Source organism: Malurus melanocephalus, unplaced genomic scaffold (genome assembly GCF_030028575.1).
Source record: "Malurus melanocephalus ecotype Western Australia unplaced genomic scaffold, MMel_1.1 scaffold_175, whole genome shotgun sequence".
Lineage (NCBI taxonomy): Eukaryota > Metazoa > Chordata > Aves > Passeriformes > Maluridae > Malurus > Malurus melanocephalus.
Genome location: NW_026623407.1, coordinates 742,665 through 757,011, shown reverse-complemented (window position 1 = coordinate 757,011; position 14,347 = coordinate 742,665). Strand labels below are relative to the sequence as shown.

General features: G+C 36.7%; 1 protein-coding gene across 12 annotated transcripts in view; it reads right to left on the bottom strand.

Moving 5' to 3' along the window:
- LOC130577361 (neurexin-1-beta) overlaps window positions 1–14,347 on the bottom strand; it is a 647,097-nt gene that overhangs the window by 413,077 nt on the left and 219,673 nt on the right. The window lies entirely within an intron of this gene.

The following is a 14,347-nucleotide window of genomic DNA, read 5'->3' as shown; positions in this document are numbered from 1 at the left end:
AATCAGGAAGGCTGGAATACCACAGAAAGAACAATTTTATCCTAAAATAAAATAATAAAAGGTACTAAAATGACTAATGCTCTCACTGAAGGACAGAATGAGTTAAAGTCTTAATTTCAGTTTGGAAACCACACCATTGAGTGCACACCTATGCTTATCATGCACTTACACCTTTGTCAAAACAGATCTTGTAATTTCACTCRAAATTATAAATTCAATTTTYATTTTCTTCCTTTTTCTTTCCACCTGAGTATGATGCCAACATATTGACATCAAAGAAAAAAGACACAAATCATTGTCTCCATGTTCCAAAGTCTCCCCATTTGACAATTACTATTTTATTTTAAACRCTTYTCTCTCTAAATGGGCCTYCCTAYAGCAGAGCATTTTTAAATTCCATAYAGGTAACTTAAACTTTATAACYTGTTAATTTGTATGCCATCCTCACTCTTAGCAATTCTTTCCTAGATAGTGATGTTTCTTTGTAAAATTACTTCCTTTTTCATTTTTTTGCTAGGTTTTACAATTTATAAAGTATGCTTACAATCACAGGCTGTATTTCAAGTTGTTCTGTTGAGAGCAAGAAATTGCTTTCATTTGCTATGCAGAGCAAAATTACCATATTTCAAATTTGCTGATATTTTAAGTGGCATCTTGATTAAATGCCTCAAAAAAACGTTTGTTCTTCTAGTTCTAGTCTAAGTTTTTTTATTGAGATGTATCACATGTGAGTTACTTCCTTCTTCCCCTAAGCTACATAAAGAGGCATCTGATCAGAATTTTAGTTGCAGTGGTTCARCCATGAAGTGACCATAAAACCACTGCAGGAATTACCTCCAGCATAATTTCAGTGATATCTCAAAGTTCCTCTAACTACAGAATATTTAGAGTAAGGGAATCAAAGTAAATTACCAGGAAAGTATTTTAAGTAATTTCTGCTTAAATATCAGGAGTTTATCTAGAACACAGGATGTTTCTTTCAGAAGAAAATGCACCTGTGCCGTTTTGTCAATTCAACAATATTAATATAAATAGGCAATAAATASATAATACTCAGAAATGTTGAMATGAACTCCATGGGAATCTGCTACMATTCTAACTGTCAGTTGCTCKTGTGACATTTKCAGGAATGCATTATAATTTAATATTTGAAAAAAAAAGTTGCTTTGATCATGGGAAGTCTGACAAACYCTCAGATTTGCTTTTTATGTATTTGAGTATTCAGCATTTAGCAGGAGAAGCCTGAAAGAAACCTCTTACAGCTTAACAAAAAAAGATCTACCAAAAACAAGCACAAAGATTCAGAAAGAAATTCTTCTTTACTGTCTGCAAACTTGCCTCAGTATTTATTTAACAGGGTCAGAAAAACAGTAAAAAAGAAAAATTAGTTCAAAACCTCTTCGGATCAAGATTGAAACAGAAATTCAGTGTCATTATTTCAATATATGGAACCAATCATCCACAAATRTTCTTTATTCTTCTCCTATAGCATTCTTTCACCCTTTAACACCTTTCAACAGACAAAGATAAAGTTGTTAAAAGTACATTGCTCTTTCAGAAAAATGACCCTATTCTCTCCCAATACCAGTCAGAAGGCTGATGCTCTCTCTCACATTAAATAAAACACCACAAAATAAAAAATCAGACCAATTTAAATTGGCATAACCCTGATGCGACACAAGATTTTTACACATCAGACTAAAGAAAATAAAAGTGTTGAAATGGTGATCATTTACAAATGTCACAGCTGATCCTCCCCTYCTTGGCTCCAGAATTAGTGGTCAGAAAGGAGAAGAACAAACCAGCTTCAGAAGCTTATTTTGCTTTAGGGTTTTTTTTTTGAGAGTTATAAGTTACAGTCTCTGAATGGTTTTTCTTAAGAGGGCGAAATACAAACTGCAACTGTTTCATACTTCAAATGAGCCTGCATTGCCTGCAGTGAATGAAGCAGAATCAAAAAAAACCTATTAGGAGGGACCACTGCAAAATTGGAGCTTGAAGCAAAGAGAGATCACATGGTTTCAAGGTATATAAAGATATGTAAAAGTATATGTCAAATGTTAATATCTTAACTTCTACATTCCCCTATTACTCAGAAATGTTCCCRCTGAAATGTGGGTTTCCTGTCTGCAGTCGACATAATACTCCCTAATATTGTCCATATAAATCTGAGATGATGAACACTGTCCCACTATTGTGATTCACAAGGCCCACATCACTTTGCCTGCATTTAATTTGAGGCCCCATTTATTCCTGGCTTTGTRCTCCTTTGTTGGGCCATTTATTTGGCAGAAATCCAATGATTTTGCTTGGCACACTTACTCTCTTCAATAGTAAAAATGCATAAATAACCAGGRGCAAGAGTGGACATGCAGTATTAATATTCTTGTTCCAGTTCACAGCAGCACAAACAAAAGAAAYGCAAAAATAAAAGAAGTCAAAGCATTCATTTAACATGACTGAAGGTGTTGCTGCACTCATCCAAAGTGATCTCAGGCTAGCTGAARCTATTTTCAAATTTAGCTTAGTGTGTTGTCTGGGGGAAAGAAATTAGCATTAAAAATACATATGCAGAGATGTTGACTCTGACTAAAGTAAATTACAGTTTGGTTTCACAAACGTGTTCAAAACTTAGCTTCTTAGTGATTTCAAAAACAAAACCCCAAGAGAATAAAGAGAAGAATCTTGGTATTTAACCTTATCCAGCCTGATGGTGGGAGGTAGAAAAAGCTCCATTTGCATGTTTACTTAAATCAGCATTTTAAACAAGTGATTTCTGTATTGACTCAGAGGGTGTGTGCAAAGCTTAAAGGTATTTTTTTTATTTCAACTTTACAGATTCTGACTGTATCAGATATTATATCAGCTGTTCAAATGTCCAAAACTCTCACAACAGGAGGAGTGCAAGGCAAAACCATCTTGTAGTGCTGACACAAATAGAAATTATATCACAAAGAAATAAATACCTGACATCTCTGTGTTGTGCCTAACAAAAAAACAAAAAAAGATGTGAGCCTCAAGAATAACAGTAAGAACTCTTCCTTCAGTAACAGCAGAGGCATTTCAAGAGGATTTTCAGTCACAGCTAGGTATTGTGGCAGAAGCAAAATATATTTATATCAACTAAGCGTGGGGATATAATTTTATTTCAATACTGGTCACTTTTTGTATTGAATACCAACATTGCATTGCAGCACAGGGAACTGTTTGGATAAATGGTTTCTGTGTGCAATCAATTAGAGCCAGTCAGGAGAAGGACAACACAGGGTTGAGCATTAAAGATCAAAACTTACATGAACATCACCAGGAGCAGTCCAGAACCTCTGTCCTCATGGTCCTGACCATCAGTCATGCTTTTTCTGCATTATTATGCTACCTGAATATCAGAGCACTGCTCTGYTATCAGAACAAATCTGAATTTCACACAGACTGACTTCAAGACAGACAGGCAGAGAATTCTCTCTCTGCAGTGAAGTTGGTGCTGACTGTACCCACCCAAGGAGGTAGAAGAGAAATTTTATTTTTGGGAAGAACCAAACCCTCCCTCCCACATTCTGAACAAACCATCACAGCTCTTGCCCATGCTTTGTGACTATCACTGTGACTTCTCCTGCAAAGCCCACTGAGCCAGACCTTTCAGAGCAGGAGGGTGAAAATAACGCTGAGTTTCTTAATTTCAGTCAAATGCACAAAAGAACATAATAAGCTGACACATAAACGTGCCAGAACTAGGATCTCAGCAACAAAACCTGCGTAAGCGCTTGGGAGAAGGAAAAACAAACAAATAATCACAACTTGACAGAATTTAAGTCAACTTCCAGCATCTCCATGAGACCTCCTGACATCTAYATGAATAGAAACAGCTGACTTGCAGGTTTCAGGATTGTTTGGATTTCACTGTGACTTATATTACATATATACATATATATATATATTTAATAAATCTGTGACAGGACTATTTGTTATTCATGGGTGAATAACAAACGAAAATATGGAYGTGATAAAGCACCAGCAGAACCTTTAGGGTTAAAAGAATAATTAACAAAGAAAGCTGTTCCAGGGAAACCACTTCCCAAACAACATTCCCAGATGCAAAGGGGAGAAAAAGCTGTTTCTGTCGAGGCAAGGAGCGCAGCACAGACACCCCCTCCACACAGAGACAGCAATCTGACAACAGGGGGATGGCAGCACACTCCCAGTCTATCACAGCAGCTCATTCTCCTGCCTGTGGAACACACAGACATATGGCACACACACCTTCCCCACAGAAAACAGGCAGCGGTTGCTGCTCCATGTTCTGGAGCTACAGAGCCCAAAGTCAGCAGAAATCTGCAGCAAAGCAACCACCACAACAACTGCTGATTTATAAACATGAGGACAAGGCAGCAGAGCACAGGCTGCTTTGTCACTGTCACCAAAGGAGCCTGAGAGATGCAGTGAGAGCTTCACACCCTCAGCTTTGTGCTGGACACCAGAAATCCAGGCCAGACCACTGGGATGTTCTGATGGAAAAGCTGACGGGAGTGAGTAAATGAATGAAATCTATGGAGTACAGCTGTGACCTGATCAAATAATTTAGTTATGTTGCTATTTAAAATCACCCCCAAACACCGAAGAAAAAAAATCCCAAAATATCACTTTTCCATCTCAAAGGCTTGAACAGTTTTGTTTAGATACCAAACTTCTTGACTGGATTTGACTAAAAGCTAGCAAAGCCTAAAGTAAGTCTACAACAGTTGAACTCCAGAGTCTTAAAGAGAAGCCAAATGGTTCTTTTGAATCAGCATCTCTGTATTTCACTGAAATGAAACAGAATTAAGAAAATTGAAACATGATAAACATTAAAATGGAACTTTAGCATGCAAAAAAAATCCATGTGCCACTCGCCAAAAATAAAATTGTAGTTTCCTTTCAAAGTTTTGCTTCAGGCCCTCTCTCAGTTCCTCTCTGAAATACATATTGCTTGTTTATTTGTTTGTAAATAGATTTCTCTAAGCATTATTACACACAGAAATCTGGTATTTATTTAGTCATTTGTGTCATGCTCCAAGTACCATGGACGAGTGTAAATAACTGGCAGACTGGAACTTACAATTCCCAAGACCATTAGAACATCAATTCTATGATACCCTTTCATTTTTGGCACATTCAATGTCATGATTATTGCAGAGGTCTGGAAAAGTGTAATTCCAGGACTGGACAAAACTAGCAGGGGACATTAAATAAATGGATATTATTGATTAAARAGAAACAGCCTTTTAGGAAAAGCTAAATTAGCAAAGAATTTGGATGGAAAATGAGATAAATTAAATCCAATCATTAGTGAAAGCTTTGAAGGCCAAGCCACATCATTTAATTTAYAAAACCCAAACCATAAAAGTGACAGCACAAATAAAGATGCCTGCATAGAACTCTTTGACCACCAGCAGAGCATTCACATATGGTATCAGTGAAGGCCACAGCTGTAAATACCACCAAAAAAATCCCAGAGCCAGCAGTCATTCCCACAGTGCTGGGAGTGCAGAAGGATTAAACACAGCCCGGCTGTGGGGTCACAGAGTGACATAAATCCTGAGCACCACACGTTCCTGGGGCTGAGTGTTAAATCTCAGCTTAGAGTGTCTGTGGTCGGTCAATAAACCTTCTGAGCGGCCAAGATGTAATATTTCAGTGTTCTGCTTACAGCACCTGCTTGTTTCCCTCATCAGCATTGATTGCTCCCCCCTACATTATATTTTAAATAGACACATTTTAAATAATAAACTAAAGTTGATCCAAATGTATTAAACTTTTAGTAGGCAGCTTTTTTTTTCTTTTAAAGAATCTACTTTTAATACAAACCAACATGCATCCATGTCCTATTTATTGCTGCAGATGATTGAAAAGACTTTAAGAGTGGGAACCCAACTGATTTTTGTCAGCATGGTGCAACACTGAACCAAAAAAAAAAAAATCCAGAGCCATTGTTTCCAATCTTTCTGAGCCTCAAGATAATGCCCAATGCTGAATACAGCAGCAACTTACATTCATCTGTAGCTAAAAGACCATTATAAAGCAGAGATCAAAGATACACRGCTACTTTGATAAAGGACTGATAGGGCCTTTCACAGACCACAGAGCTACTCATAATAACTGTAAAGGGAAATATTTTTCCATACTCACACTTCAAATTTTTCCCTACGCTTTCTTGGGGTTGTCCTTTTTWCAGATAATATGTAGAGAATAAAAAAAAAATTACATTAAAAAAGCACTCCCCCACWGCTGTCACTTGCCTGTAAACATGTTTATGAATCAAAAAATCCATTATAAATTGCTGTGTAATAACTCCAAGTACAGAGTGTTCTTTAGCAAAGCAGTATTTCAAAGCCTGTTATCATTCTATGCATATAAAGTGCAGGAGAGGCATAATGTCAAGACATGACCTTTTCAAAAGAGAAAGATGGATGAATTGAGAAATATATCCTCCCCACTTCCACATTTACTGCATACAGTGTCTCCTGATGAAGTACACCTATTTTCCAACTCCAAAATACACAAAATTTAGTATCTCTCTTCTCACTAAGAACTACAGCTTTTTTCTTTAAATTCTGTGCCAGTRACTCTTTTCTCAGAATTATGCCTGTGTTTACGAGAACAAAATCCCCCTGACCTTCAGTTACAAAGTCAGTAGACAAATATCTTTACAAAGACATTTCYATCACAGTGTTAGCAAAACTTAGCATTTTATCTGTGTGGGGTTTTTTTTCTCCTTGAATGTTGAAACGGGTCCTTGCATGTTAACACATCAGCTTCTCTGCTTGTCTTGGCAACACGAGATTTATTAATCTGCCATCCTCCAATTCTGCTCTCCTGAGTGGCTCAGGGGAGGACTCMGAACCCACAGATGTCTGGSAAAMWKTTTSCCAGACATTTCCCAGGAGTCATCTTGCAACAGATACTAAACACTGCCATTAAGTATCACATCTTTCAAGAGAACACACTTTTCACATCCAAAATAAATATCTGAGAGCAGAACGATAACAGAAAAAGTGAGAAGCCAGAWCAGCAAGCTAAAGATTATGTGGAGAAGAAGCAAGATTAAAAATTAATGTGAAACAAAAAGGAAGAGTATACCCGACAAGGCAGTACAAATGCAGAAATTGTGGCTTTTTTTTCTTAGGCAGATGGAGGATGTCAGAATTAGAACAGCTGTAGAGAGCTGACGATATCAAATTTGCATTAGAGTTCAAGCATGAGCTTTCTTAACAAGTAGAGACTCTTTTCAGAGCAGAAGGCAGATAGTAACCATAAAAATAAAAAAAAAGGAAATTTTTAAAAAACCTAACAAGCTAATTAGAAGGAAAAAGTTTGAGAAAGTTAGGAAATTACAGCAAATAATGTTTATCCTCCTCTTTGAAAATATTCATCTTCACTGAACTTTAAATATTATTACAACATAAACTTTCCTCAAGTAAAGCAGCTGTATAGAACCTATAGCATTAATGAACAGCCAACAAGAATGGGGAAATTGTTATCATTCTGAGATATTTTAATCTACATTTTTCAGTTATTTCAACATTTTAACCTTTCTAGTTAGAAACAGAGCTTCTTAAAACGTCCTGTTCACATCAGAACTTTCCACTGCTTTGGAAAAATCTTCATTTCTGTCCTGTTCAATCAGGCACTTCTATTCTGCTTTCCAAAAATGGTTTCTTCCATCAGACAAAAATCCAGTAATTTGCATAAAGAGCCACTCTGGAGGGATCCAGAATAGATTGTTTCAATGCACACTTACCCAGTACAGCTAAATACAGTGGTGATGTGCCAGTTAAAGTAATTTGGGAAAAAAACAAAGAAGAGATGTGAACATTTGCTGGCAGAACAGCCACTGCTCCTGATACAGCTCCAAATACAGAAGCACAATACAAAATTTTGGCTTTAAACTCATAGAAATGTAATTAACTCATGCATAGTAATTAACCTTTAAAACAGCCAATAAGCCCTTAGCCTTTCATAAAAGAGATAACTGCAACTCTAAACTTCTTTTTACATTTGAATTATGTAACAAACCTGCCCATTCACCTTTTAACAATGCTATGTAAAATCKGTATCACCCATCCCCATACCAGTCACAGCACATGCCATAGCCACCCCCAAAACCATACACACCTAAAATTTAGCAAAGATTTTACTCACAACCCTTTGTTAAGCTTAATTAGTTAGGTAATTTATTTATTTATCTAGTTTAACCTTACAGGAAATCATGCTAATATTCTTGACAGATTTTTCCAGTGAAAAATCCACTTGATGACACCTATGGATCAAAAAASAAGATGCAGCAAAAGAGCTGTTCTTTGGCAGCCTTAGAAAGTCTCAAACCCATAGAACACCAGAGATTATTTACATGTGCTGGGGTGAGGAACAGAGATATATTGAAACAGTACAGGAATCTAATTACATTTGGCTCATTATTTTTCAGAGGGGATTTAATTTTCTCCTAACTTTTTCCTTCATTTTGTTATTTCTTAAATTTTAATCACATTTTATTCAGTTTTTATTAAAGGTATTAAAATGAGGACAATTTGGATGTCTCAAACCATCACTAGAAAATATGCTGCCCTTCCTCTTGCAAAACGATGGGTCCCCTAAACATTCTCCCCTTTCACAGAGCCCTCCTCTCCCTGCTCTGTTACATCTCAGAGATTTGGGGAAATAGTGTTTGGAAAAAAAACAGTCAAGTTCTGTACTTGAAAATTCTCATACAGCTTTGTGAGACTTGGGATAGGCCTGAAAGTTGTGAATGTTTTTATCTTTATCTTAGTCGTTACACTGGTTCTCACAACAGCACATGTTCATCTCAAGCACCTCTGCCTGTGAGAGCAGAAAAGAGAACATCAGATAAATCTCTAAGGCATAAGGGTGTTTGTGAACTTAAATTCCTATATGAAGCATCACATAAAGCTTTCAGGAAGCATTGTTATTTTTAGGCTGGGCCCAACTCTCTGCATACAGAAATAAAATACTCAATCTCCAACATATTTGTTTTGCCATCATATTTGTTCCTTCTGGCATGACCGGAAAGTCAAAGCCAGTGTGGGGCTCTGTAAAAAGTAAAGTAACTCCTCAGTGCAGATTTTTAATCGGTCTCATATGCCTTTACTGGGCCAGTGAAGTGACTCTGGCAGTGCTGCACAAACTATTACATGTAGAATTGAACTTATTTCCAATCTCAGACAAAGGACTTTCTGCAGGCTCTGCTGTTCTGTTAATGCCAGAGCAGTGCTTTTATATCACAAGACATTCTTACACTGCTGAATAAACAGAGCCAAACACCTTGGTCTCCCGTTTTACTTGACTTTCAGAAATTGTCAGCACAGATCACAGGAAAACACAAACTTTCCTGAGAATCACTGCTAACTCCCTCAGAGAAACAAGTATTTCTTTTTTAAATAGGCTCCTGCATGACTTTCCCTAGTTCAGTGACATGAGGAAATAAAGGTTTAAATTTCATATATTTGGGTTTCATTAAAAGAGCATTTGTCAGTTTGTTTGCAACACAGGTATAGGCAGTATGCTTCCAACCAGATCAATGAAAGCCAGCAGAAAATGCTGCCTTTAAAAATGCTGCATTCCTTATCCCAGCAAATGGATAATTTGAGTCCTAAAATGTCTTGGAAAACTTCTTTTCAGCATGTCTGTTATATTAAATGGATTACTAGATTAAAACAAACAAACAAACAAAAAACCAACAAAACAAAGCAAAAACCAAAAAATCCCAAACAAACAACCCCCACAGAACAGATCCAGGACAGTCAAGATGATCTCATTTCAGAGAAGATGTTTTCAGGAAACTGTCCTGCTGTCATACATATTCAAAAGCCTCCAGAAGACACGCTATAGAACAACAGAGTGTTCTCATTTATAGAGGTAACCAGAGCAAGATACACCCTAATCATTCATAAATTATCCAAATGGTGACAGATCAAAGTCAACTAAGGCAAAAGGTTTGGGGAGAGAAAAACAAATGGATATTTTGCATAAGGAAGTGACAACAACATTAGAAAATGCAGGTTAAAGAAAATTCTTTACAGCATGGATTGAAAACAACTGTTATTTTTAAGATGTTTAAAAAAATGAACRAAATTTTATTTAAAAATGTATTAACCACTGCACAAAGAAAAGAGTTGCTTATTAATTACAGACAACAAGAAAGAAGATTGAACTCAAAATACAAAAGTCAGGTTCTCAAATATAATTTGATCAGGACTCACTTCCTGATGTATCACTGCCAGAGAAGCGGAGATTGTTCAGTTCACCAGAACAAAGTCATCAAAAGGAAATCATCCATCCAACTGTCTCTTTCCATCCACCTGTGCAAGCCTTATCTCTTCAAACTGAACTACAGCAATACATCTCTTACAATCCCACTGCAGCCTCCCAAATTTTAATCCTCCCAGCTTTCTCCAAACAGCTCTGCTCCTTGTATCTCTCTCCTTTACTGCAAGTCTTTAGTGCTTGATCCCACATTCCCAGCTTCAGTCCTACCCAATGTTCTGAACTTAGAGTGAATTTACAGACACTCCACAAGGCGAGGAGAGAAGGGAATAGAATAACCTTTGGCAGCTCCCAAAATGGTTACAACAGCACTGCTGTCACCATCATTGTGGAGGTATGGTTACAGATTTGTTACAGGTGGCACAGCTTGGAAGATACGGTTTATAGCCAAAATATTTGGTAGAACTGTACCTGTTTTTGTCCTTGGAAGAACTGAGCCCACTGAACTGACACAAATATTCAGTGAAACCAATGCAGCCGAGCACTGATTCACTGTGCAAAGCTGGCCAAGCCCCCTCAGAGTCACACCTGATGTGCTTCAGGACCAGTTTATATAATATATACACAATGCATCCTCAGATGTGAGCACAAATTCCTCAAATGCTATCCAGATTAATCTTCTGCATGGAAAACAAATACTTGGAGAAGAATCCGGACATATGGGAGACAAAGACTAACACAATCTGCATGAGGCTATCACTTCTGGGTGCCACAAAGTAAACCCTGCTCAATGGAAAATTTATGTCTGYGAACTTTAGAAGTGATGCTAAATTTATGCAGGTTTGTAGGACTGGGGATTTATTTAGTTTTATTTAGCACTGAGCAGGAAAACAGTTTTTGCAGTGATTCTAGTTAAGCATCACATTCTGAGGAGCAAGTAGACAGGGAGGAGGGCAAAACTAAYCTTAAATGGATTCAGTTTGGGGGAACATTATTCTCTTAGCACAAGTCTTGTTCCTCCACATTTCCTCTTGCATTACTTATGACTACTGAAATTAGTTGACATCTCTCATATAATTTTTWWAAAAAAAAAAATTCAGACCAGCTTTTCAGCACCATATTAATTCAGGACAGCACGGTTCTTCGGACGTTTTATTTTCCCCTGCACTTGCAATGAAATAATATATAAAATACATGTATTATTTTTATTATAGTAACATTGATTTGATGTTTTTGARTATAAGGGAAAAAAGGTCAGGGTTTCTCAGTTTAAAGTACCTGAAGCAGCAGTTGAGTTGTGCCAAGAACCAACAGAATTTTAAAATTATAACGAACTATTTGAATGACATATTGGGATTTGAATGTTCAATACACTTTATTCTTAGAAGCAGTTAAAAATAAAATTTGTCTAAAACAGAAAGTAAAGCAGCACCTCTAAAAACCACACAGCCTAAAAGAATTCCCTAGAAGAAGAAATTTAAGGGATGTTTTTGAAAGCAGGCCTGGAGAATGAATAAACTAAGACTGAAATCTAAGACAAGGTAAGGATAAGGTGAGTATTGGGAAAAAAGGGRAGAAACTGTTTTTTGTCTAGTTTCTACTGTGAAAAATAATAATAAAAAAATCTAAACCAGTTTATTTGGAAGCTGAGAATTTGTTATTTTTTGTGAAGTTTCAGTTGACATTTTTATTTGGCATTCTAAGTTCTCACATTCCCGAGAAAAGATTCTACTAAAACCTCTTTTTTGAAACTGTACTTTGCAAACCTGCACACCTCCTACCTCTCCAGCACAAGCAATTTTAACTCATAGAAAACAGTTAAGTAATGTCAAGAAGTCAAGAAAAACAAATCCACAAGTTTTTTCTGAAGGCAAAATGAGAACCTTTAGAACAGATGGATGGTTGTGAAYGCTTCAGCTTCTGCATCATCTCAGCTATCAGAAAAATATATTCTACATCTGTTTTTACAACTAAGCTCCTCCCTAGCAAACAAAGGGTAGTAGAAGCACAGTAAYCTTAGTGGCCAAACCACAGCCTCCTATAATTCATCATTTGTGGGGTTTAGGTAAACATAGTGCCAATATTAAGGCTCCTAAAGCTTTAATTATCATTCCTTGAGCACTTTATTAACCTTCAAAGCAAACACTAACCATTGGAGGTAAATACTTTGAGAGTTGGCTCAGGAAAAATGAAGCCTACACTAAACACGACAATGAAAAGAGGGTTTTGACAACATTTTACACAAAGCAGTTAAGAAATGTTTAACAACTACCGCTGTTCCATGATTTAGAGAAACTATTTTAACAGCAATCTAAACACAGCAGCCAAAAATGATATTTTCCCATCTACATGAAAGATTAATCTGACCTATGTAAGAATACCAGAAGCAGCCTGTAATAACCACACTATTGTTTCTGAGCACAAGGGTATCACATACTCCAAGGCCTGATGTGAGACAGCTAACCATACAAAATATAAATATATAAAGTAAATAAAATCTATRTAARTATARAAATATAARYATATAAAAAGCTAAATATACAAAAGAAGCACAGTGTCCCTTATAGCCCCAAGAAGCTAGTGATGAAAATCCTATCAGGAACCAGCAGGATAACTCACTATGACTGGCAAAAAATTATAGCTGAGTCAACAGTGATTCTTGCATTCATTCACGGACCCCTACATTTGAAGCGGGCAGATTTTTCAAGAAAACACTTTTATATAATGAAAAATGAAAATTCATGTCAACCAAAATGACTAAATTTTTTTTCCCTGTATTTGCCATTTGTTTGGAAGGAATCAGGAGCAGTTTTCAATTCCATGTGTATGTGAATTTCAATTTGTATCCTTTGATACAAAAGTAATATTTAAGTTATTTTTGTTATGTTTCTTTCAGCTGAATTTGAAAGGTAAAGAACACATCCAACCAATSCAGCAGGTATCAAAATAATTTTGATCAGTTACATAAAAAGCAGCCACAGCAACACCTCCTGGACCTTGCATCCAAAAATAACACTAATAATGTTAATTATATCTGYAAACATCCCTGAACTCTGGATCAAGCCCAGTGTTTTACTTTACCAAAACTTTCATCCTCATTACTGCATAAATATGTCAAATACATTAATAGAATCACAAGTGTGCTGAAAATCCCCACAGATCTCCAACAGAGGGATGAAAAGCAAACCATAAGTATCATGTGTGCAACCACTGAGAAAACTGATCTCAGCCACRTGTAACCCTAACCACAAAACTTTGGTCAGCAGCTTCACACTAACTTTGTATGTGGTTCTCATAAACACAAAACAGATCACTTAAAAGGAGAAGGYACTTCYATTTCTCAGTCATTTTGTAAATCACTTTTTGGAGGCTAAACAAAGTGTATAGAAGTAGGAATTTTCAGATGCAATCTCCAAAGTTGAAATGTCAACTGGGAACCGGAGGAATTTTCTATATGTCTGAGGTCACAAAGCACCCTAGACACACTGTTCCAGTCTGAAGGTTAGATTGTGATTCCAAAGGTGCTGTGTGGCATATTTTCTCAGTAAGTTGCATAATATTATTTCTAGCCATGTTCCAAGACAGCATGATAAACCTGCTCTGGTAAARGGAGTGGGTCACCTTGACCTGATTCATCTCCTATTTCATTATAATGTTAAGTTAAAAAGAGCACTTACACCTCTTCTCAAGATGAGTGAGGCTATTTACCAAATTGCCTATATAAATCTGTTATTGCATTGTCTCAGAAAGCCTAAGGAATGCAGAAATCCTGAAAAAGCAACTGAAAGGTCGCTTTCCTATTTGAATTCTGTTTTCTCATGCTTGAGCATTGCTTTGCAGACTGAAATTCTGATCCTCCCTCTTTATTTACAGAATAAATAGATCAACAGAAAATGAATAAATGACAGGTTCGTGCCCCGCCCAGAAGACAAAGAAACTCAAACTTCTGCACTATGCAATAAAGCAAGTTCCAAAACACTCTCACACCAAATTCCTGTCCCTCTTTACAGAAAGCTTTAGTTGCCTCCATTTGTCACAGCTGTGGCAGGAAGTTCTAACAGATCCATGAGTACAGAATTTCCAGACCAGTTGG